At 35.6% G+C, this 27443-nt stretch overlaps 1 protein-coding gene across 1 annotated transcript in view; it reads left to right on the top strand.

Moving 5' to 3' along the window:
- Positions 1-27443, top strand: part of PLXDC2 (plexin domain containing 2) — a 412919-nt gene that overhangs the window by 174048 nt on the left and 211428 nt on the right. The gene's annotated exons all lie outside the window — the stretch shown is intronic.

The following is a 27443-nucleotide window of genomic DNA, read 5'->3' as shown; positions in this document are numbered from 1 at the left end:
ATTTAGGAAGACCCCATTATATGCTCTCATTGCATTATATGGTGACAGTGATAGAAAACTTATGGTACAGGGAATATCAGGTAACTATTAATCAGTTTCTATTTTTTCACCTTGAAATTTTATTTTCTTTTTTACCCAGATTAATTTCCCATAGGATACTTAAAATATGTTTTTATGACAATTATTTTTAAATATCAAAAATTATAGTTTTGCTTCACTATCATATGTCTGGATATTTTTCTACAGTAGTCCTCCATTATTTGCCCGAATGCTTGTTATAGTTTTATCTGCTTGTGATCAACTATGATCTGAGAATATTAAATGGAAAATTCCAAAACCAAACAATTCACAAATTTTAAAAGGTACCCTATTCTGAGTAAATAAATAATTCCAAGTTTTAATTTGCACATCTTCTGTTCTTACTGGCCCAGCATGTGAACCATCTCTTTGTCTGATGTATCCATTCTGTATATGCTACCTTTCTTGTAGTTACTTAGTAGCTCTCTTGGTTGTCAGATTAGCTATCATGGTATTTTAATACTGGTGTTCAACTGACCCTTACTTTACTTCATTATGACTACAAAGCACAAGAATAGTGATGCTAGCAATTCAGATATGGTAAAAACAATCCATAAAGTGCTTCCTTTAAGTGAAAATACAACAAAATATTTTGGGAGAGACAATATCCACATGCCTTTTAATATAATGTTTTCATAATTGCTTTATTTCATTATTTTTGTTAATCTTTTGCTATACCTAATTTATAAATTAAACCTTCATCATAGATATATGTGTTTGAATAGGTAAAAATGTAGTATATATAAGGCTTCATACTGTCTGCAGTTTTAGGCATAGTCTGGGGTCTTGGGTTCCGTCAACCACGGTAAATTGAACTACTATAATTTATATTTAGAAATTATGCTAAAAATCCATGCTGATTGTTTTGATAGTTCAGAATGTGTGCAGTCTGCAAATGTTGAGCAGAGGGCTCAGAGCCAAGGAATAAGTGGCCACTCAACCATGGGCTAGAACTGAGGAGAAGAAAGGGCAGTAGATGCCCCAGCCCCCTCTTCTCCTGAAGAGATTTGTGCCTTGGCAAGAGTACAGCTGGATATACCCACAGTGGCTGGTGTTTCAGGAAGGCATGTGTCCCTTTGCTTCCCTAAACCTGGGTGAGGGAATGCACAGGAGAAGTAAATATTTAAGGATCAAGCAATGAGGGGTCCTGGTTTATCTGCCAGCAGTGTTGATTGGGGATACCAGCTTCCAAGGAATTTGGAGTTAAATCCATCTATCTCCCACTGTGCATCATAACTGATCTCCTCAGCTGACTACTTTTCTGGCAATAAAGAAAGACTTCTGAGATCATTTACTGCACTGCCACTTTTTGTATCAATGCATTAGGTCTTAAGGACTTTTTTTTCCCTGTCCTTTTCAGAATTGGAAAACGTAATAATAACAGCATTGTAGCTCAAAAACTAAATAGGTCTGAGTTGGTTTGGACATGCTAATAGCGTGGTTTTTATTACTGCACCCAAGTAAGTATTGGGGCCTCTATTTAATTCATAGATATTTGTAATATTAATCTGCCAGACCCTATGGCAGATAAAGTTTTAGGACTAAGAATATTATGGTGTGATGCCACTATAGTGCACCAATCACACCAAATCTTTGCCATTTATTTTATCTAACAAATTAATGTGCACTGCATAATTTAGCACCAATTCATTGAAAAAATAAAGGACATGAGCCTGTGATAAACAGTAAAGTTCTATAATTCTATGTGACAACCAGAAATTTCTATGGTCTTTTGCCAAAGATGTCTGTCTCATGTGTGTTCGCCAGATATTGTGAATTTTATGGAAATAGTGTTAAGTCTATACATACGTGGGCCATTGTAAATACATGAGGCATTTAAATTTTTCTCTGATTATTTAAACTTAAGAACACTTAAATTTCTATTTTTAAGCAAAGTTGTATAATATATTCTCTAAATATTCAGAGAGTTTTACTTCACCTTATATTTTTGAAGCAGATTTTGGATAGGTAAGGGTCTCTTTATAAAAAGGAAATATGCATATGTATATTCATTCATTGATTTTACATTTGCCATAAATAAATGTGCTAATATGCCACTATATGCTCTGGTAGACCAGGCATTAAATATCCCAAGGTCCAAGAAAGTGTGGGACCATTTAGAATGAAAAGAGAGATTGCCTTACTTTTCCTTTTGTGTTTTTCTGAAAGAAAACCTTTCTGTTCATGCCCTAGCAATGCATGGATGTCTGAATCTGTCTAGAAACAAGAGAAGAATTGAACTTTACAGCCCTTGGGAACAGTTGTTTTGAGCTATTTCCATATGGTATTTCAAGCCTGAGCTATTAAATTGAAGTACTAGTTTGGAATCCATCGCACTGAATTGAATGAATGGATTAAACACAGCTGAAACTATTTCTCTTTTACAAGTAATTTCTATCCCTTTTGTAAGCTTCATATATTTATGCAATCTCTAGCTGAAAGAGGTAAAGCTACAGAAAACAGTTTTTCATCTTTTACACAATATCTCTCCCTACCTATCATCTATCTATATTATTTTGAATTCATAATGCAGATTCCACTGTGGCCAAAGGAATTTGAAAGAAAAAAACATGCGTAACAAGACTTCTGTTTAAGTTTTAAAATTTAACTTAATTGTAACCCCTCTTATTAAAAGAACAAAAGTTTTCAGGTACTTCCAAAACTAGAGGGTTTTATTTCATGATACTATTTCCTATCAAAAAATAATGCTGCCTGACCTTTTGGGGTTTAATGGATTATAGTCTGGAAAGTTTTCTATAATTATCAAAGATAAATGCATTGATTTGATTTTCAGATTTTTCTGAGAAAATCTAGGTTATAATATTCTCCCATTATCTTATAGTGTTTCCCACAGTGTTTATTATATGAATGCAAATGTTTACTTATTTTATCATTTAAAATTAGTATGGAGTAAAAGATAATGTAAAATGTTACATTCTGAAAGTATTTATAAGGAACATTAGCAGAATTTCCCAAATAACTAAAAACAGTTAATTTGTCCATTGTAAACAAGATTATAGAATGATACGTTATCTTCAAAGACAGATATAAAGTATCATTTTTCTCTTTCTTGGGTACCATTTTAATAAAGAATGACTTGTCATCTTCCCATGTACACCAAGTAATCAGATGTAGCTGTGTTATTTTTAGAAATGAATGCTTTTTTCTGAGACTAGAAGCATATTACATTTGTACATTCAACTGGAATGAATGCAATTAAGAGTGTTTGTAACTTTATGAATAAATATAGAAATGTGACAGACCAAAGTAATAAGTATTCACAGGAAAATTGTTTCATATCATCAATTAGATCTACTGATAATATAATTATCTGCAAAAAATAAGCAAACATTTTTAGATAAATCTTTGTTTATTCACTGATCCTAAAATACTCCATGGAAGGTAATATTTTTTCCATTTATAAAGTAAGTAAATAAAATAATAAATACATTCCAAATCCCTTCCTTCCCTTCTTCTAATAGTTCCATTCCAGGTGAGCTTAGAGCAGAAGACTTTGTAAAGCACCTACATTCAGGTACTTACTGACTCACAGCAGACTCAACCAGAACTCATGATGGTAAATGTGTTATTTTGTGGACTGTGGGGGTAGCTCACTGATAGAGCACTTACTTTACATGAACAAGGTCCTGGTTCAATACCTAGCACAACAACAACAAAAATAGCAAACAAACAAAAATTAGTAATTTGCCGCATTGAATAGATTTACTGGGGCCAGAGCAGATTGAGAATGTTTTTAACCTGCTTGTTCAGTTTTGTAACTGAACAAAGATAAATGCCATGTGAAAGATTATTAGTGACTGAGTGTATGTAGCTCAGTGGTACAGCACATGCTTAGCATGTTTGATTCCCCAGCACCAAAAAAGGAAAAAAATAAATTAATATCAAAAATAAAATGAGACTCCTAATGCATAAAAAGAATCAATAAATGGGATGGAATCAAACTAAAATATTGCTTTCTAAATGTATATTTCTTGCCTTGCTATGAAAAAGAAAATGTGATATATTGTGTACACAGTCATCTGCAAAAAAGTACAAAAGAAAAAATTCCACATTTTTATCTCTGTAAGAACAGTATTGAAACACTTTCAAAGGGAGCTTTTGTTTGCAGTTAGTGATCACTCGTGAATGCAAATGATAGTAAATGTTGTAAATGACTGTGGGACTATTCTACCTAATTTTTTAATTGACTTCTTAAGTGTTGGTAATAAAGAATCTAGGAAGAGGAAACAATTTCCAGCTTTGAAATGGAGACAAAGCAATGAGTGAGTTGAGAGCCTAGAATCAGAATCTGGGACAAACATTAATTTTTTCACTTCGTTCCATTTTATTCCAGCACAGCTTTCTACCAGTGATCTTCAGCCACAAAATCAATGTATCATTGTCTTCCCTTGGGTTGCAGTGGTAGAATTATAATTGGAAGAATCTGGCATCATAGGTAGTAGTTTCAAAATTTCTTATCTCTAGGCTAGGTAAATACTAGAAAGATTTTTTGAAGTCTGTATATAGAAACTTTGGTAATCTGTATATGCATATGTGTGTCAGTGTGTATTTGTGTGTTTGTATATGTATGTGTGTATGTATGTTTATGTTTGTATGTAAGGTCCTACTCATGTATGTGTACATCATTCCTTATTATTTTAATTGAAAACTACTTCAATGACAGAAAACAGTGGCTTGGATTACCCCTTTGTCTAACATCCTTCTGTCCTACACATCAATTAGCTATCTTATGACCCTGAGCAGTATAAACAGCTTGTTTTTATGGTAGGGACAATAATAGAAGCTAGAGAGCTACATGGAGGATGGGCAAAGACCCCCTTTTGTGTCAGTGAATTCTTTAAGCTTTAGATATGCTCTTGATGTTGACTTTGAATGAGATGATGAAAGGGAAACTGTATAGTAGATTATTTTGCTGAATAATAAGGAACAGAAATTATGACCAGCTGGAGAGGAGATAGACTGATGATCCAGATGATGGGCAGCTTGAATGAGGTTCGCCAACCCTCTTCTCCATCATTACTGGCCCTTGCAAAGCCCATGACAACCGTGAAGCTGGCCTACCTGGTCTGTCCCAACCACCGTGGTCCCTCTGCTCCTTCAGTGGCAGCTCTGCCTCTCAATCAAGTATTTCTCTTGAAATTCATATATTTCTTTCATTTGGAAAAAGGAGAGGCCCAGAATAGCCAAAGCAATCCTTAGTAAGAAAAGTGAAACAGGAGGCATCAATACCAGGCCTTAAATTATACTACAGAGTTACAGTAACAGAAACAGCATGGTATTGGCACCAAAACAGACACATAGACCAATGCTACAGAATAGAAGACACAGAGACAAACCCAGATAAATAGTTATCTCATATAAGACAAAGGTGCCGTAAACATACACTGGAGAAAAGATAGCTCTTCAACAAATAGTGCTGGAAAAACTGGAAATCCACGTGTGGCAAAATGAAATTAAACCCGTATCTCTCACTCTGCACAAAACTCAACTCAAAATAGATCAATGACCTAGGCATTAGACCAGAGACCCTGTGCCTACTAGAAGAAAATGTAGGCCCAAATCTTCATCATGTTGACTTAGGAAACAAATTCCTCAACAAGAGTCCTAAAGTGTAAAGAGTAAAATCAAGAATCAATAAATGGAATGGAATCAAACAAAAAAACTTCTTTACAGCAAAGGAAGCAATCAAGAACATGAATCGAGAACCTATGGAATAGGAGAAAATCTTTGCCACTGGCACCTCAGATAGAGCACCCATATGGAGGATATATAAAGAATTCAAAAAACTTAACACCCAAAACCATAAGTAAGTAAAATAATAAGTACAACAAGTGAACAGACACTTCACAGAAGAAGAAATACGATCGGTTAACAAATACATGAAAAAGCGTTCAACACCTCTAGCAATTAGAGATATGCAAATTAAAAATGCATTGAGATTCCATCTCACTCCAGTCAGAATGGCAATTATCAAGAATACAAGTAACCATAAATGTTGGTAAGGTTGTGGGGAAAAAGGTTCCCTCATACATTGCTGGTGGGACTGCATATGGGTACAACCACTATGGAAAGCAGTATGGAGATTCCTTGGAAAGTTTGGAATGGAATCACCATTTGACCCAGTTATCCCACTCCTTGGTTTATACCCAAAGGACTTAAAATCAACATAATACAGTGACACAGTCACATCAATGTTAATAGCAGCTCAATTCACAATAGCTAAACTACGGAACCAATCTAGGTGTCCTTCAACAGATGAATGAATAAAGAAAATGTGGTATGTATACACACTGGAATATTAGCCATAAGGAAGAATGAAATTATGGCATCTGCTAGTAAATGGATGCAACTGGAGACAATCATGCTAAGTAAAATATGCCAATCTCAAAAAACCAAAGTCCAAATATTTTCTCTGATATGTGGTGCCGATTCACAATAAGCAGGGGCAGAGGGAGGGAATACTAGAAGTTCACTGATGAGACAAAGAGGAATGAAGGGAAGGAATGGGGGACGGGAACAGGAAAGACAGAATTAATTGGACAGAACTTTCCTATGTTCATATATGAATACATGACCAGTGTATCTCCACATCATGTACAACCACAAGAATGGGAAGTTATACTCCATGTATGTTGGATATGTCAAAATGCCTTTTATTGTCATGTATAACTAAATAAAAAATAGAATTTTTAAAATGAAATTCACATATTTCTAATGACTCGTGAAGGTTGACAATATTCTTCCCATTTCCATTATTTAAGGCCATGGGAATATAAATAAGTTCTGCTCTAGAATAAGTGAAGGGAGTTCTCTACTTAAAACAAGGGCTTGGCAAATGAAACGACAGAAATTGCTCCAAACTGGATAGCCATGAAATGACCTGACCATTTCAAAAGACCACATCAAGGGAAAATCTAACTCAGATTGCAGTCTCCTTGAAGGAACAAGGTCAGGTACTTTGTTGTTGTTCATAAAGAATCTGTTGATTTGTAGCAAGAGTTATTGGGTGCAGGGAGAGGAGTCAAACATAAACTCCAGAAAGGATGAGATTTACTTCCTGTTAGATCAAAAAAAAAAAAAAAAAAAAAAAAAAAAAAAAAAGCCAAAAAACAAACAAACAAAACAAAACAAAACAAAACAAAAAAACAAAAAACAAACAAGCAAAAAGCAAGGAAACAAAAATAAAAACAAAAACACTGAAAACTCAGTTGTGGTTTGGGCTGTAAGTACAATAAAATGTGACAAGAACTAAAACCAGATTATTAACAAAAACCTGGAACTTTTCTGTTGGCTAGTTCCACATTAAAATGAGTGATGGAGTGAGGTACACGATGATCCCCTGATTCTTTATCCAGTCACATGTTCTCTTTCACACTCAAATTATCTGAGTACCATTTTCTTCTGCAAAAGAAGAGATAATGAATGAAGGATGGTAGGCAGTTGCAAAGCTGTAGAGAAAGCATTTATCCCTTGGCCCTGGTGTACAGATCCTTCTTCCTTCAGGCACAGGAACATCCTCTGTATATTTGCTTGTTCTAGGACCTATTTAACTCTGCTAATGAAAGTTCATGTGGCCTGTACCTTCTCTTCTGCACCCTGGAACTGTTTCTGAAGAATTGCAGATTGAGGCTGTCCATGTGCAAAATCAGAGCAGGAGACAGCAGTGCTGATGTTAGCAGCTTTTCCCATTGGAGCATTCTGCCACTGGAAAAGTGAAGCCACAGCAGTTTGCCGAGGCAACTGGGCCTTACAGGACAAGCATCCTCTTGGCTTTAGCAAACAGTTGCAGCTTCTGTTTTGCTTGGGTATTTTGTTTCTGCTATGGCTATTTACTCGCTTTACTGCCTTTCTCTGCTTCCTCTTTCAGACATGACAAATTGAGATGCTGCAAAAGCTCACATGCCTAAAGGTAGAGACAGAGATAAGAAGAGAGAAAGAGAACACAGAGGTGCCTTACTGATTACTGATTCCTGTCCATGCTGGTGGGGACAGGAAACCTGAAGTCCCTTCTATAAAAATCTGAAACTACCCACCCTGAGTGCTAGTTGGGCTTTTGCAGTTGGGAATAAACATCACACTGCTTTGAGGTAGCCAGGGGTTGTTTGAGCATCAAGGCAAAAGAAAGGCAATGAACCTCACCAAAACACTGGGCCCTTCCAGGGTTGTGAGCCCATTTTCTCCTGGGAAAATCATCTGTGGTGCTCAGAATCTTTAATAGAGTGACATCTCTGAACTTTTTTTAAGGAATCAAGGAATACCTCTTTCCAAAGCTCCCTGGGATGTGATCAATCTGCAGTTTCTTTTTCCATCTTCTTGATGGATTACATATCTGCCTAGTTCTCACATGAAGAAATTAAATATCATTTTTTAAAAAATGGCTGTTTAAACCACTGTTAAAACACAGACTTCCTCGGAATGGAATTCCATAGAGTATGATTAGTTTCCACTTCTTAAATGACTCCAAATTTGTTTTCCTGAGGTTTCATTAAAGTTACCTCGATTGGAGTTCTGAGTGTCCTTTCATATTTCATATTTAAAGATAATCATTTTCATATTTAAATATAATCACTGTATTTACACGTTTTGGAGGTCATGCAGGTTATAGTCCAGGTGTTCAAAAGAAAAGAAAGATAGAGGCACAGGCCACATGATTTATGTCAAGGAACTTTCTTCCTGGACATAAGAAAATGGCACAGCACAGAGACTGTGACAGACCAGAACGAGAACTCTCAGCCTAATAGGGCAACTGCTACTCACTCAGTGGCAGCAGATTGGGGTCTTGTAGGAACCTGTGCCCAGGATTCCAGACTTTCTTGTTTCTCGAGGGATATCCAAATATTTAAATGTTGACGATTCATTCATTTTTTATTCCTTAATCACATGTGGGCCAGCATAGTGATGGCAAAACAGAACATATTCCAGGCCCATCTGTCCAATTGGGCATAGTTGCTCTTGCATTGTACACCAAACAAAAGAACCATCACCTCCCCCACTGAGGTATCTTTCTAGGTTGTCTCCCAGAGCACCCCATTTTCAAGTTCCAAGAGGTACCTCAAGACCACCTTCCCGTTTACCCCATAGTTTACTATATGTTGAGTTAAATTCAATCAGATACAATATTATTCTTGGATAGACATTTCAGACTTCTCTACTACTTTTCCTCTGTACATATTTTATGATATTTCAGGTAAACTACTTCGTTTGGCTTCCACTGATAACAAGAAGCTGCAGATGGTTTTTAGGGTAGTTACCTTCACTGGTTATTTCAAGCAAATGTCCAAGATTATGTTCTCCTTTCTCTGCATTTGAAATTGCAGAAATTCATGGAAAGTCTACTGCTTGTCTATGACCAACTCATTTCTCCAGTTTTTTGAAAGACTCTAAACATGGAGAAAAACTTACATGTATTATTTGTTACACATACATTAATTACACACAAATATTGTAATTTAAACAATGACATTTCTTAAAGTAACCATATTTTGGGTTTTTTTTTTTTAAACTGAAACATTTTAGACTGCCCAATAAGACTCCAGAAAGTTAAAATGATTTGAGAAATTGGCAAAAAGTTCAATTTTCAACAGTACAGCACCTGGTATATTGTTATCACTAAAAATAAACAAATGGGTTAAGTTAAATGATCACCACGTATGGAATAGTGTTGATTAAATATAAAATAGATACATACATTTCTAAAAAGCACATAAATTTGGAGCAAAAACAAAAAAAGAATGACAGTCAGCCAAATAACACATCCTTTGCGGGAGTAAACGTATAGTTCAAAACTGGCTGCATTTCTTCTCATTTTGGAGCAGGTTTTGTAGTTAGAGTTGAGAGTTTGCTCAGAACACTTGCTTTTCATGTAATGATAAAGTAACTGGTCTCTTTTAGATTGACAAGTGACGAGCAGAGCTAGGGTCAGGACCAGCATCTTGTTCTGGCTCCTGATGCCAGCCAGCTCTTTCTGTGGAATATCTTTCTGTTAATTCCTGGTAGCTGACACCTGTTCCTGCAGGCTGGAGTGTATTCTCCTTAAATGTGTATGTCAAAGCCCTAACCCCCAAAGTAACTGCATTTGGAAATACGATCTTTAGGAGCTAATTAAGATTAGTTAGGTAATAAGAGTGATATCCTATCTAAATAAGATTGGCGGTCTCATAAAAGAGGAAGTGATTTCTCTGACTCTCTCCTCTCTCCTCTCTCCTTGTACACACATCAGGGAAAGACCCCATGAGAGCAGAGTAAGAAGGTGGCCATCTGCATTACAGGAAGAGGGGTGTCATCAGAACCCAACTATGCTGATAGCTTGATGTTGGACTTCCTTCCAATTACTGTGACTATAGGAAAATTAATTTGTGTGGCTTAAGGTATCTAGCCCACACTGTTTTGTTATGTTAGCAAAAGAAGGCTATAATACTGATCACGTTTGAAGAGATGCCATATTACAAGATAATTTTCCAGACAGGGTCTTTAGGAAGTTTTCTAACTTTGGACCCCTATCCTGCCAATCCGAATTTGTCCATGAGTCAAGAGTGTCTTTTTTATTAAAGACAGCACTACTCTTTAGTCAGGAGACAGGATGCATGATTAGCAGCATGACTGCTAAAATCAACGTGAGAATCAATGTGTATCTTACTCATACCTATTTTTTTTTTTTCCTTATGGCCCATTTCTCAGTGAACTCATGGTATATATCACTAAAAAAAAATAGCCATTTAAATTTGCCAGACTAAAAATGGTCTTTCTTCATTCATATGGACTCCCTCTATTTGTGGTGCTTGAGAGCTTCCTTAATTTCTGGTACTTATTACTCTTTCTGTTCTGGCCTATAGTTTTATAAGTCATATTTCCTTAACAGCTTGAAATTTTTAGGCTACGCTATATTGGACACTAATTGTTTAGCTAAATCCTTCACATTTCTACCACATTTTGCTTGTGTGAGCAGAACAACACACAATTCCATATGTCCTTCAGTGAACCATTAATGTCCGGTGAGAATACTCAACATCAGTGACTTTTTTTTTTTTCCTTCTACCCCAGATAAACCATATTTAGAGTGAGTTATTGCAAAAGGTAAATAGTATCCCAAGAGGTCTGACCCAAATAAAGGAGGACAAACCAGAGATAAAACCTAGAAAAAGAAGGTGACAGAGAAGACCAAAAAATACTCTAGAGTTTTTTATTTAATTTTTTAATTCAGATCAATTTTACGTTATTCCTTTCTGAATAGCAGACTTTTTAGTTGCCTATTACTTTACGAAGTATTTTTAAACACCATGAAACTGAATGTGGCTTAAATTTATTGATATTTAGAATAATGTTAGATATTATAAATCCATTTTTATCCTCATATAGGAAACACTTTCATAACATTCCCAGCAGCCTTTGTTAAAAACCTTCCAATGGGAATTTTACTATCTTCAGAAAGAAAATTTTGTTTTTAATATCTTCAACATTTATTAAAATTTTTTCTCATTCTTAGCTAACTTTTAAAACCTCAGAGTATTCATCGTAATTTTTATTTTGACTTCTGCATACAGCAAGGTCAGTCACTCATGTCATCCAAAAATCTCTTCCCCATTCATTTCTCACATGAGTTAACCTACCAACCTTGACCATGTGGAGCTTTCTCCGAGAGCCACATTTTCATTGTGGATATCTGCTCACAAGTCTATCAGTAAGAATTTACCATAGGACCCTTACATACCTACTGGTGGAGTAGCAATCACGTATACCTCAGTTTAATCCTGGGTTTTCCTCTATAAATCTATTAGATGACAGGTAAGAATTAATTCACAGTTCCTTTTTTACAGGATAGTTTAACAATGTTCTTAAACTTTATTCATCATTTTTCCCATTTATTCATTCAACAAATATTAAATTAGTGCCAGTTGCTGGGATTCTGAAGTAAATAAAGCATATATGAATTGAGCCTCCTTGAAATTTACAATCTAGTGCCATAGATAAAATTAAAATAAATCTATATGTTATAAATATGAAGAACAAAGTGGACACAGATATAGATTATTATTTGGGGTGGGAAGGGTATTATTCTAAGGTAGGACATTTAATGAAAACCCCTCCAAATGCTGAGGCAAGAGTCCAGAGGTTCTTGAAAGCCATGTGAAGAGATTTTTATTTCTTAGGGTCCTAATAGACTCTGTGGCCATTATTAGTACTGTGGACCTATACATCTTCAGAAGATTCTCAGAGGTTGCTTTCTAGAATAAGGATCAGTCATTTGTACATCTGCCCCTACTTCCTGCATATATATACGTATGTTGACAAGTTCCTTGCATATTTCCTTGTCTGCACAGTAGCTTCTCAACCACCTATAGATAATGACAGGTGATCCTAGGTGTTCTTTAGAGTCCCGTTCCAAGAAGCAATCTGAAGTGCATGTGTGTTAGCTTTCTGTCACTTTAAATGCCCAAGGTAATTAACTTATAAAAAGAGTAAAGGTTGAGGCTGGGGTCATGGCTCAGTGGCAGACTGCTCGCCTAGCATGTGTGAATCACTGGGTTTGAGTCTCAGCACCACATATAAATAAGCAAATAAAATAAAGGTCTATCAATAACCAAAAAAGAAAAAAGAGAAAAGATTTTTTTTTTTTTTTTGGTTCACAGTTTTGGAGGTTCCAATTCATATGTGGGTTCCCCAATTTTAGGGGCCTGTGATGAGGTAGCACATAATAAAGGGAGTACCTGGTAGAGCAAAACTTCTCACATCATGAGCCATAGAACAAAAGGAGAAAGAAGCATAAGGGACCTCCCAATCCTCATTAAGGACACATTCCCAATGACCCCATGTCCTTCTGCAAAGGCCCATATCCCAAAGGTTCCACCACCTCCCAATAATACCACCTACGAACCAAGTCTTTAACACATTGTCCTTTGGGGGACCTTCAAGGTGAAAATTACAACAACATAAAATAATTATTTAGTACATTTATTGTTATTATTATTTGGTTAGGGATTTTTGACTTTGAGGATGATTATCTTGCAACTTTGTGATAGCATTTATGAATAAAACATACTTGTCAGAGCACGAGAAATTCTCTGGGCTTTAGCTCACCAATTTTATGATCATTAGTTTGCTTCTTTAAAGATGTTTTAATCTACCTCCAAAGGAAGAGACAAACATTTTGGCAACAGCTTCAGGAGTTTGGTTATAATCATGAAAGAAAACCAGAGGGGGAAAAGACTTTTAATGTTTTATTTTAGAAAATAATGGCATTTAAAAATACATATTATATCTAATACCTATGATTGCTGAAAAAAAAAAGAAAACATTAAAAAAAATAGAACTTGAGAGAATAAATAATAGTTGAAGTACTGCATGTATCTTGTTTGAAAAACTCACCAAGTTATCTTTATTTTTGTTCATATTTTACTATTTGGAAATCACTGGTTTATGAATTCTTCACTATGGATCTAAACTATTTCTCTATATCACAAAAGCCTTGATTAGAATGTGCTGTGGTTGAATGTGTCCCCTACCCTCAAAGCACGCAGAGGAGACTTCATCCCCAATGCAACAGTGTTGGGAGGTGGGGACTAACAAGTGGTGGCAAGGCCATCAGGACTCTGTCCCCATGATGCAGTTATCATGGTGGCTGGGCCCTGGTAAAAGGATGGCTTTTGGCCACCTCTGTTGTTCCTTCTAGTACTCTCTCACCCTTCAGCCATGGGATAATACCACAAGAAGGCCCTAACCAAATGCAGCTCCTCAATCTTGGACTTTCCAGCCTCCAGAACACTGAGCCAAACTATTTCTGTTCATCATAATTGGCCCAGTCTGTGGTGTTCCATTGTAGCACTACAAAACAGAGACATATAAAAACAACAAAAATCAATGATAGTCAGCAACTTTCCAAAGAACAATTTATTAAAAAACTTTAACCTGCAAATGATTTTTATTGCTTAATAAGATATTCTAGGGGAAATTTCCACCTCTAGTTTTCAAGATATTCTATTTCATTTTTCTTCTTGGCTTTAAAAATTATCCCTGTTATTCCTGCACATGTTTTGCAAACTCTTGTTGGCAATATTTCTTGCAGTAAAGACCTTTAGGCCATCACCAGTTATATAAAATCTTTAGCTACATAAGGCAACCAAATATGTATTGAATTTGAGAAACTATGTCCTACATATTGGACTGATTACTCGTAAATCATCAAGTCAAAATAGCCTAGTACAAAGACCTGGATTGAACTTTGAATTTTGTGCTGGTTGTAACAGAACACTGATGTGCTGTTCATGCCTGTTCCCACTCTTCTGATCCCAAGGAATATTTATTATGTTCTTTGCCCTCTGATTAAACATATGAATTTTTCTCTTTATCCTCTTCTCCATTGTTTCCCTCTTCACTTTCTCAAATACTAAATAATCCTTTTAGAGGATACCACAGCGATAACTGACATAACTTTGATATTTTTCCCTTCTTGGTTGTTATTAATGTTTTTACCATTAAACAATAATCAAAATTTTCTCTACAAATTACCTACATACCTTAATCTGTGACAATTTTAAGCAGGTTTGTTTGTTTGTGTTTTTATATGGGGGATTGGACCCAGGGGCACTTTGCCACTGAGCTACATCCCCAGCCCTTTTTGTTTTAAATTATTATTATTTGAGGCGGAGTCCCACTCAGTTCCTTAGGACCTTGCTATTTGCTGAGGTTGGTTTCAAACTTGCAAACCTCCTGCCTCAGCCTTCTAACTCACTGGGATTACAGGTGTGTACCACCCTACACAGCAAAATAGTTTTTATCCTCATAGTAGATAAGTCAGGAAAACTACTACTTAGCTATCACAGTTCCAGCAGAGAAAATCCATGAGAGAATGAAATTATCTGTCTTTACAATTATTTGAATATATATAGAATTCTAACATAAGATCATTCAATTAGGTGTTGCTGTTCTGATTTCTTTTGAACTTTTCATTTGATAAGTACACATAATTCAAGTGGCCCTCGGGTACACTGTTCATATAACCACTTAACGCGGTGCTTCCCACAAGAATGTAAGTGGCATTAATATAAAACTATGACTTGTTTGTGGGCTTGTTTACTATATACATCTTAAAATGAAAATCCCCTGAATAAATACTTTTAATATTCTAATAGCATCGAGAAAGTTAGTTTATCAAAACACAGCTGATTGATATTTGAACTACAAACTCCTGGAAACAGAGGACTCCTCTCTGTGAATTTCCACTCAAAGATACCAAACGCCTAAAACAAGACTGAACGAGTTGCTTTAGTCACATAACTCATCTCTTTAAAGGAAAGAAAAAAAATAATTAAGTGAAGTGGTATCATTTCAGGAAAATACCCCCCCCCCCTTTTTAATGGACAAAGTATCATGGATAGAATTACCTGGAGACCTGGAGATCTAAAGATTCCAGAGCCCAAGCTATAATACTTTACACCAATTGAATCAGAATCTGGGATGGGTGAGATAACAACACAGGCACGTCTAAGAACCCCTGAACAAGGGCAGATTCCATAAGTTAGCTGAACTTTTCAAACCCATGGGTGGATAAGGATAAAATGCATGAACTTAAACGTCCCAAGGCTGAATATACCTTCTTTCTACTAAGTGCTTCTTGTCCTTAACATGGCATTTGGTATAGTTACATCTGTCACTCTTCCATGCTTTGAACTGCATAGGTACACCCACCTTGATAATTATGTGCTGTGGTACAAACATGTGCCCCAAATTCATGTATTGCAAATTTAATCCTCAATGCAACCTTGTTGAGCTATAGGTTCCAATGGGAGCTGTAATGTCAAGGGGTCATTATTACATCAGGAGGTTTCTGCCCTCATGAATGAATTATTGCTGCTGTAAAAAGGGCCTGCCCCTCTTGCCCTTCTGCCATGTAAGAACCCAGGGCTTCTCTTCTCTTGCCTTTCTGCCTGGTGCAATGTAAGGCTGCAGCAAGAGGACCTCAGCAAACTCTGGCACTTTAATCTTGGATTTCCCAGCCTCCAGAACTGTGAGAAAATAGATTTTGTTTACCTATAAATTGTCAAGTTTGTCCTATTCTGTTATGTCAGTACAAATGGACTAAGCCAGTCACCTAAACTGACTAGTGATCTTTAAGTTGTATAAATCTCTCAAAATAACATATTCTGCAATTCCAAAGATGTTTCGTCTTAACACTTGTTTCAAAGCTGTTATGATCCCAGGTGGAATAATCACATGAAATTCTACATTAAATGAGTGCAGCAGAAATAATTTGAGGATTCTACATTTCTACTGTTTGGGACATGTATTCTACATTTGAATTGTTTTCATCGAAATATTCATTAACATTTCAGAAATTGTCTAGATCCGATATCCACTAAGGACACAGCTTACTTCATGAAGATGGATTTCAACACAGGAAAAACTTCAAGAGTCATGACTTCAAACAAAGATAAAGGACTATTTATTATTCCTACAGATCTCTGAAACATAAACCTTACTGTATGGTTGGAAAGTAGCAAGTTCAATACTGACATGAGTGAAGTGTTTACATTTTGATCGCTGTCGTAATTTTTTATAGTTTTCTGAAGTCTTGATTTGGGCACAAATCATGTTGAACTCGGGACCTATTCAGTGGCAATTCAGAAATTGCAGCTGGTTAGTGTTATTTGCTCTTGTTCAGTGGTTCTCAGACTTGTCTGCATGTTGGATCACACTCTGTACCCCATCCAAGATTTTGTTTTAATTGTTCTTGTGTCTGACATGGGCTTCAGTGATTCTAACCTGCAGACAAATTTTTGATCGTCCACAGTAGTTCAAAGGTATTTGCTAGATTCTGGCATTGTTTTCTGCCTACAGTATGTATTCAAGTAGTTGGTGAGAGAAAAATAGAATTGCAGATATTATTTAAATATCCTTATTTATATCTGTTTATTCCTCTTTGGATCTTATTTCTGTGTGAACTGTGTTTGGGAACCTATGATATTTATTTTGCTTTATCTGTTTCCCAGCATTTAGAAGGATACATAGATATGTCACGTTCTGCTTTCCAATGCTGAGTGGCACGAGTTACTCTGAACTTTCCAGGCTGCCCCACTTATGTTGACTAAATAGTTCAGAGTCATTTTCGAAAGCTCCTCTCCTCTCAAATAAATGCAACATCTTTTGAATTCTTCATGGCCTTTCCTACCATGACCTCTTTCCCTTTTATTCTTTGAAGCCACCAAATTTGAGCTATTATGATTTTATTCTTAGCCTATTGAAATATCTTCCAAACCAATGTCTGTTTTTAATTTCTCCACTCTCCAGTCCATCCTCTTTTTGAGATTTTTCCTTCTAAATCCACCCTCAGTCTTCTTATTCCACAAGCCTAAGCTGTTTTCAAAACAAAGTTCAGACTCTCTGGACTGACCTTCCTGGGTTTGTGAAATGTAAATTCTGCCTTTCTGATTGTTCTTACTTTATGGTCCTCCCCTGTAAGTGTTGTTCTGTTTCTGTATTATTCCTAGTTTCCTAGTTTTTCCTATTTTTTCCATTATGTTTGGATCAGTCTTTCTAACTGGAATGACTGTCTCAAGTTCCAATTCATTTTTCAAGGCCCAGAATAGATACCATTACTTCCATGAACCTCATTTTTCTTATCGTTAAAACTGAATGAGATTTTCTCCTTCTTAGAAGGCTTACATTACTGAGTCTACCATTAGTACAATAGCTATCTTAAATAGATATTTGAGAATCTGTGTTATCTTACTCTGTTGCAGGCAATGGCAGGGCAAGAACTATATATATATATCATAAGAATCTTTTTGCCCTTCACGGTCCCTAGCTCCAGGCCTCTCACACACCATAATCGGAGCATCATGAATGCTTGTTAACTTGAATGAGTGACACCTGAAAGAAATGGTTATAAATAAATAGGCTATTTTGCACATCTTCCTCCTTCAACTCTATTCTCTTGAATATTTTATCTGCATAAATTTTTCTTGGGGTCTTTCCAGCTAGTTCTTAAGAGAGTGAGAAACTAATAACACTGATGTTTTTCCACTTTGTGATTTTGCAACAAGACGGAGGCAGAAAGAAAAAAAAAAGAAAAAGGCAAATACACTTCTCAGACTGCACTAAAATAAAAATCTCTCCAAGCTATCTTGTAATTTTATTGCAAGATGTAAATGCCAGCTTTATAGATCTGAAAGGGGATCTTCCTGCAAAGTCAGCATAACCCATATTGTGAAAATATTTGTTTGAATCTAGCATTGGTAATTTTAAAACAAAACTGCTCAACGGTTTGTGATTGTTTTGTTGTTCTTTTTGCTTCCTTGTTTGCAATTTCTCTCCCTTTTTTCTGCTCTTATTTGACCTCCACCTCAGCAACCTGAATTTAGTGAGTTGCCAACAAGGTTTTCCTGCTTCTAAGAAGTGATCTTAAGAATTTATCATTTGAAACTAGCTTTTAAATTTTTATGTATAAACCAGTCGTATGATTTATATTGCTCTATGTCAAGGGAAAGCACTTCTAGAGAAAATTCGAAAAGAAAAAAGAAAAGAAAATTGAAGTTTCTTGAGAGTATTGTCAACTTGTTTTCTCAACATAGTGAATGTGGAACAGCTTCTCCTGGGAACAGAGTGACTCTACATTTACATGTGGCCAAACTGCTCAACTGCACAGGGACAATTTGGATAGCATGATGGATTCACAATGACCGCAGATTTTCCCAGTTCCACCCAGAGTTAGGATCTCTCTTTCCACCCCTGGAATCTAGGGGATGCCTTGTGTCTTACCCTGATCAAATAAATCTGATAAAGTAATGATGTGTAGTCACTAGGCAATGGCTCTGGAGGTGCTATAGCTGATACTCTTACCCACTTGTTTCTGTCATCTTGTGAAGACATGTAATCTAGCCTCTTAGAAGAAGAGAGCAAATGGACCCTAGACATGTACCAAGGCTACCTGGGACTGGCCAGTCCCCAGATACCATTCCAGCTAACTGCACACCAAGAATTAGCTAACCAGGCACCTCATAGAGCAGAAGCACCATTCTGTTAAACCCGGTGCACCTTATCAGCTCACAGAATCCTGAACACATGGAGGGTCGTTTACAGTCACGCTCTAACTCTTTTACAGAAAACTTGAAAAAAAAAAAAAAAAGAAAGGAAGAAAATTGAAGATTCTTGAGAGTATTATCAACTTGTTTTCTCTAAACCTGGGGATGTTTTTTGTTACCCAGCAATCTATTCTCATACAAGTGACTTGGACTTTTTCTAACAGAGCATGGAAATCTTAAAAATAGTAAACTGAACAGCAAATAAAATGGATTTATAAATAAATTGGGTCAGTTTATATATAACCTCTTCCTTGCTTTAAGAAGAATCTACCACTCTGACTTCTTTTCTAGAAGATGTAAAGGCAAAGAAAATAGCCTCGTGAAATGTAAAGAAGTGCTAAGATCCACAACTATACACCCTAATGTACCAGGCGCCGTTCCAATCTCTGAAATATAGCAGTAGACAAAAGGGAGAAAGGTTATATATAGCACAAATATATGATAAACTGTTTTGAAACAATGCAGACACAGAAATTAAAGCATGACACAGAACTATGTAGAACTATCATCCTAGACACATGGAACACCAGGTACAATGTGTGATGCTGGAGAATATTGACATATCCATGGAACAAGTTACCAGTATAATTGGTGCAGAAAAAGTGAGGAGGGTGAGGTTGGAGAGATGGTTGTACCAAGCCCAGTGGTTATGAGGTATGCCGTCAGAGCTTATATTGGCTGGGGATGTAGCTCAGTAGTAGAACACTTGCCTAGCATGCACAGGGCCCTGAGTTCTATCCTCAGCACTATTATAAAATAAATAAAAGCTCATGTTGGCAATGCAGAAATGTTCAGAGGTAAAATCATTAGGTTATGGCAATGAATTACGTTTCATGGATTAATAATTTGAATGGATTTGTGGGTGGTAACTGAAGGCAGGTAGGGTATAGCTAGAAGAAGTAGGTCCCTGGAGGCATGTCCTTGGGTATTATATGTGGACCCAGGATCCTTGATATTTCTCTCTGCATCCTGGCTGTCATGAGCTGAGCAGCTGAGCAACTTTCATCAACCCTGTTCTTCCCCCAAGATGCTCTGCCTCACCTTGGACCCAGAGCAATGGAATTGGATGACCAGGGTCTGAACCTCCGAAACTCTGATCCTAAGATAAACTTTTCTTCTTCTAAGTTGTTCTTATTTGGTGTTTTGGTTCAAGCAACAAAATGCTGACTGACACACCGAGAGTATGGAAAGATTTTGTATTTGTAAACTTTATAGAGTAGAGGAGGAATGTGACTGGAGTTTTCTTTTACAAGGATTACGTTGAAAAAGTTTGTCTCTACTCTGTAGAGAAGAGAGTGAAGGGAAAAATAGAAGTAGGGAGGCCAGTGAGAGAACTCTTACAAAAACCTGATAGACAGCCCCTGGGAACCCATCGGAACAGTGTTATCTTTATTTTCAATATTAAAAATAATAATTTCTAAAGGGTACTGTGGAAGTTGTTGTAACATAGAGTTTGGAGTCATGCAGAACTGCTCTCATATCTGTGGAAATTATATGGTACTCAATAAGTTACTCAATGCAACTCAGCCTTTATTTTTAAAATAAGGTTTAATTCATTGAATTATTATAACGAGTAAATATATAATGTATATTATGTGCTACACTGAGAATGTGGAGTATTACAGGCTCATAAACATTAGCTCCCCTTATTGATTGGTTTTCATAAGTAGATGATTACCTATTTTCTTAGTTTTAAAATAAAGGACTAATCATCAAAAGCCCATAGTGATAAATGTTAGGAATAGAACCTATACTTACTCTGATAAATATGAACCTTGGAGGAACATTCCTACTTCAATAAATGCTAGCCAAAAAAAAAAGGTGGAATATCTCAATATTTTTCTGTGGAATTTTTCTATTAACAAAAGTAGTATCTAATAGTCCTTTATAGCTTCCAGTGTATATTGACACATTTATCTCAGTGTTGTTATTTGACAATTTTTATTCTAGTTTCCATTGAATATTGAATATTGAAAATACAGGTTCAAAAAATTTGTTTACTTTATTTGAAAAATGATAAGTAGTATGGTAAAGTAGTATTCAATTTTGAGTACTAAGTATGGCAAGTGATGTCAAATTTCCTAGCAAATTTCCATCTATGGTTTCTCTATTCTTGTTAATGACTGCCTGAATCTAGAATGTAAACAATTTTGAAGATACAGATACGTTAGAAAAAAAAGGAGAAAAAAGACTAAAGAAAAGCACTGTTCTCTGACATTGAGTGAATAATAATATGGACAAACCCTAATTAAAACTGTATTAGTATACCTGTCACTTGAAATACAGACTACATAATTTCGGTATAGTAACAGTTGCCTTAGAAATGAGAATATTGGCCAAGGTAGAAAGAAACCATCCGTCCAACTTTTCCAAAAAGGTTGGTTATATGAAATTCTTAACTGGGTTATAATTCCTAAAAATTACCCTTGAGTAGAATTTTTCATAATTCTTTTAAAATGATTAATGGTGGTTGGCTTATTTTTTAATTTTTCTCAAAGAAATGGACCAAGACAGAACTATTTGGATTTTTCAAAAAACATCTTATATTAGACAACATGAATGATAATTTTTCTTAGTTCTATAAAATGAATGAGTTTTACAAAAATAGTACATCTGGACTTTTTTTTTAATATATATAAATTCAAACTTCATAAAGAAACTTTATATATGTGATGTGGACTAAATTGTGTCCCTCCTCAAATTTGTATGGAAACCCTAGTCCCCAGTGTGATTGTAGTCAGAGATGGGCCTTTAGGAAGTAATTAACATTAAATTAATTCATGAGAGTGGGGTCCTAATCCCATGGGATTGGTGACCTTAAGAGAGGAAGGAGCAGGAGATCCAGAGAACTTCGTCTTCACTTTGTGAGGACACACTAAAGTGTGGCCCTTTATGATCCAGGAAAGGAACACTCACTGAAAATCACTTGGATGACCTTTTCAACCTCAAGAACTATGAGGAATAATTTTTTGTTGTTTAAGACATCCCGTCTATGGCATTTTGTTGTAGTATCACAAGCTGATTAAGGCAGTATGTAGATTGTACCCAATTTCTGGCCCTGCTATAGATAGCAAATCTAAAACAAAAATTTCCATATTTTTAAATTACGATAATCTTTTGGATTTTCTGAATATTTTGAGGCCCACCCCACCATAGTTGTTGTTTATTTTCAGCTACTTGAAAAAACATACTATGCCAAAAATTACAGAGACATTCAGTGGCACTCTGAAATGAGCACGCTTTTTACCCATCACAATTTTATTGCACTTCTAAGAAACAGGAGTGCACTCAGATGTAAGACATATAATTTATTCAGTTTGCACAGATGATGTATAATGTCCCAAGAGTTCTTAGACACTGTGCAAGCAGTCTATGAATTTGCCTGCAATCTTTGTGCTGATCTACAACTTACCAGTGAGAATCATTAGGTGCCTATTGAAATGGTACCAATGCTAACTCTAACTAGCTACCTACATTGGCTATTCAAACTGCACACTTATTTCTTTTGCTGAGGATCACTTAAATCAGGCAAAGGGTCCTCTGACCTACATCTATCAATCACTTCCAATTTGCCTTGTGGCCATATGATTTTAGAAGTTAAGTTGAAAGGCATTTTCAGAGAGGTCTGGTTCAAATCTTTCTTACAAAGACTAAAGCCCAGAACTTACAGTGACTATTTAGAGTAAGAACCTGTTCTTCAACCCTAATCTCCTCTGAGCCCATTATTTTAATGCTAATTTTATGCATGATAATAGAAATCTCATATTTTAAATATTTTTTGATCACACATTTTTGATAGATTTTTGAAGCCCTGAAGAATCCCTTTTAATGAACCTTGACAGTGGCCAATATTTGATGAGGAATTACTTACTTGAACTTAGGAAAGACAAACTGAGATATTAATAATTCATTAAAACCATTGTTCCAGATTCTTTTTCTGGCATCTTCTATCTTACCACTTCACACTAGGCTATGATCTACTGGGCTCTTTCTTGCAAAGGTTGAAGATTTCTACTAGGGATAGATATAGCCAGGTGGAAAATACATTGTTTCATTTAATAAATGACCCAATAAAAATACATACCAGCACATCTCAAATGACTGTAGATCTAAGCACTTTATTAAATTGTAGAGTCTTAATTTTGTTATGATTTTGAAATATCCCAGGTGTGTTATTTTCTCCTTGGCCATATAGTTTATCCAGCTCTGCATAGTATGGAGGTCAATCTTGCCTGTAAGAGAGATTGTTATCAGGAAAACGGAAACTTTTATAATTGGACCCATTTCTGGAATACCACAAATTATATGTTGTACAATATTCTGACTTTATAATAAACTCTCTCACACACACACACACACACACAAACACATGCACACATATACATGCCACTATACTAATCTTTTGGGGAGATTGAACTAAATTGGTAAAATAAATTCTATTTATAAAAGTCATACTCAAGTTCTTGCTAGGGAGGATAGTCTATGCTTTAATTAGGTCGAGTGGGTAAAAATTTTTAGTAAATGATAAAGATATGTGTAAGACACAGAAACAATATGTAAAAGATGTGCATAATAAGGGCTATTGCAATAATATGATATAACCAAGAGGAGATAAATAGATTGATTTTAATTCTTCTAACACTATAACAGTAAATGGAATTATATGCCATGCAACTGTTCTTAGTATCTGGAGAGGATGTGAATGTAGTATTTGCTGATATATACTGGAGACTATTCTAAAGTAATATATAATTGTTTCTATCATGCTGAAATTGCTTCTTTAATTATGCTGAATACTATTCTCTTTAGATGCTTTAAACATGTGCTTAAATATGTCAGTATAAGTTGAGTCTTTCATAATCTAGTAGAAGAAAGTTAAATACTGTCATTCAATTTTTGTTAGTAAAGAAACTAATGTGGCCAGGTATGCTGGCACAGGCCTGTAGTCCCAGTGCCTCTGGAGGCTAGGGCATGAAGATTGTGAGTTCAAGGCCAGCCTCAGCAACTTAGTGAGACCCTGTCTCAATAAATAAATAAATAAATGAAAAGGGCTGGGGATATGACTCAGTGGTGAAGTGTCCCTGGGTTTAATCCCCAGTACCAAAAAAAAAAAAAAAAAACAGGAAAAAGAAACTAATATGACTTAAATGTCTTCTCAGACCTACTTCCTGCTTCCTAAAGGTGACCTTCTTCTAATATAATTGAAAAAGTACATGTACCCTCAGGCCAGCTGAGGTTCTCCTGATGTTCATGTGGGTTCAAGATTCTTTCTTTCTTTATGGTTTTATCTTGTGGGGGGGGAATTCAGTGTGTAGGAAAATGGACTTCACTCAAGTGACAGAACTTACAGAGACCAAGTCTGTGAGAACAAGAGGTCAGTTTCCTGCCTGCAAGTGTAATGTCTTCAGCTACACCACAGCCCTCTCCTCCTGGCATGTGTCTGCCCTCAGCCTAAATCCTATTGTTGAGATCCCCGAAGCATGTCCTAGAAATATGGCAGTAGATTATACTAGGATGATAACTGAAGGGAAAGAATGAGCAACTCCAAAGGGGTCTCTTCTTGAATTATAATCATCACTGAGCTCCTGCAGCACTATTGAGTTACCTCCCATGCACTCTATCTTAATGCTTCTCACTAAAAATATGTGTCTTAGACATGGGAAATAAATGATTTAGACATAAAGTAGGTGAATAAAGAAGAGAGATGTTCTGATGATGCTTCCATAAAATGCTTACTACCTAAAATCCTCTTAAAAAGATTCAAATTCAGCTAGGTGCAATGGTGTATGCCTATAATCCCAGCAATTTGGGAAACTGAAGCAGGAGGTTCACAAGTTCAATGCCAGGCTTAACAACTTAGCAACACCCTAAGCTACTTAGCAAGACCCTATCTCAAAATAAAAATGCAAAGAGCTAGGGGTGTAGCTCAGTGGTAAAGCTACCCTGGTACCATAAAAAAAAAATGTTTCAAATTTCAATTTATCTCTCAAAATTTAATGGAAATGAATATTTCCCTATGTTTCTGTTAATACTGAATTTCATTTATAATCAGTGGTTAAAAACATTAGACTCTACATCTATTAATACATTGAGTCTAATAACTTAAGGAAAAGATTCACTGGAAAGTTATATATCCTCCATTGCTTATAGTAATTTTAAATTTTTAATCCTGAAGCCCCATGTTGAGCATCCAATTTGTAGTCTGTTAAAGAATTCTTCTATAAGAGCTCATCAAATTCCTTGTCATAAAATCTCTGAAGAACTATTAGCTGTACACAGTATGTGGCCTTAGGCCTCTTGATACAGTTGGTGGTTTGTTTTCAAGGATTGATAATTGATACCTTTGTGCATTTTCAAATATTTTCTGATGCTTTATTTGACCAACATTAAAAATTAAAAAGCTAGTTGTAGGTAATTGGTTATTAAAAAATTAAAATAATATAGATTTGGAGGGGTGAATTCCTCTAAATCCCATCACTTAAAAATTACCAATAAGTATATAGTATACATCTTACACACATTTTTATAATCAGAGAGGTGTATATACATACATACATACATATATGTATGTATACATACATACATACATATATGTATATACATAACATAATTCCAATTTTGTCAAATTGGAATTATACCATGAGTATCATATTTGAGAAAATTCATGAATTTCATGTTCTTCTGCTGGTTTTTGCTGACACATCTGCAACCTGCAGGCCACTGGTTTCAGACTTTTTCCTCCTGAGTTTATCTTCAAAATTTAGCATTTGAGTTTATTACTTTAAAAATGACATTTCTATAGCTTCAGGTTTATCTATTGCTTGCTATGAAAAAACAGATAATCATATCTCCATTATTTTTATATTTTTATGGTGAATAGAAACTACATTCAGATTTATAACCAAAACTAAATTATTTATTTTTTGGAATATAATTTTCCGGGAGTCAGTGCCCACTATCAGATGTTTGGGGTAGCTTCTCTGGTCCAGTATGTAGCCACATTATCTGCAACTAATGGTTCTACAGAATTGATTTGATCGTGTAATCAGGTACTACATATTCAAGAAGTACTAACTGGTGGTGATATATTTACCATGTATTTGGATGTATCAGAAATCCATTGCCTTTATACTTAAGTTACAATTTGAGGAAAAATTCCTTGAAGTGACAATTTCACTTTCTAAATTCTGTAGATATCATTTCCCCTGAATGTTATGTTTTTTTTTTTCTTCACTCTCTTCACAATTTGATCTGTCTTTCTAGATACCGGTAGGAGTTCCTTTTTAAATCTATGAGAAACCTCACCAGGAAATTCTGTAGTATCCAAACCAAACTTTTATCTCTGGTTTTCTGGGAACTTGCTGTGTCCTTATGTCAAAGAGGGAGAGAGAGATTTCATAGTCTCTTCTTATCAGGGCCTTGATTCCTTTGAGATCAAGACCCCAGAGTTAGAACACCATTTAACCTTTAATTACCTCCATGAAGACCCTGTCTACAATTACAGGCATATTGGGGTTTGGGACTTCCACATGTGAATTTGAGGAGGGAACACAAATATTTAGTCCTAACATTTGTCCTAGACACTTACCTCATTGTTCTTTTCCATTTGATACTTTGTGTTCCATGTGATGCTTTGTGTTCCTCAAGACTGTTTTCTGCATCCTATTTATAATATAAATAATTGCACTTACTCAGCTCTTCCTACTCATGCCCTCATCTCTGTCGTTTTTAACTGAGTGCTCTCAGTTCTTTTTCTCCTTTGGTTATTTTACCATGCCCTTTGGTTTCTTAGAGCACCACAATTTGTTTTTTAGGTCACTGTGAATGACTTTTAGCTGTTTCTTATATGAGAAGTATAATTAAACACAGCAAATTTAAATTTTTTTAAAAAATGAAATATATAGTCTTTGTGAAACCATTCTTGTAAGAATGTAATATGTTTATTAACACCTGGCAAGAACCATTCCAATTCTAATTTTCCTTTATTGATTATGGAGCAGTCTTTTTTTTTTCCATTTTTTTTATTAAAAATCATAAATTTACATAGGGCAATGTTGTTTGATTCATTCTGTTATTTTTCCCTTCCCCCACCCCTCCCACCCCTCTTTTCCCTCTATACAGTCCTTCCTTCCTCCATTCTTACCATCCTCCTTATCCCTAACCCTAAACCTAACCCTAGCCCTAACGCTAACCCCTCCTACCCCCCATTATATGTCCTCATCCGCTTATCAGCGAGATCATTCGTCCTTTAGTTTTTTGAGATTGGCTTAT

The sequence above is a fragment of the Sciurus vulgaris genome (assembly GCF_902686455.1).
Source record: "Sciurus vulgaris genome assembly, chromosome: 12".
In the NCBI taxonomy this organism is placed as follows: domain Eukaryota; kingdom Metazoa; phylum Chordata; class Mammalia; order Rodentia; family Sciuridae; genus Sciurus; species Sciurus vulgaris.
Note: the sequence above shows the minus strand (reverse complement) of the source record. Positions and strands in the feature narration are given on the sequence as shown.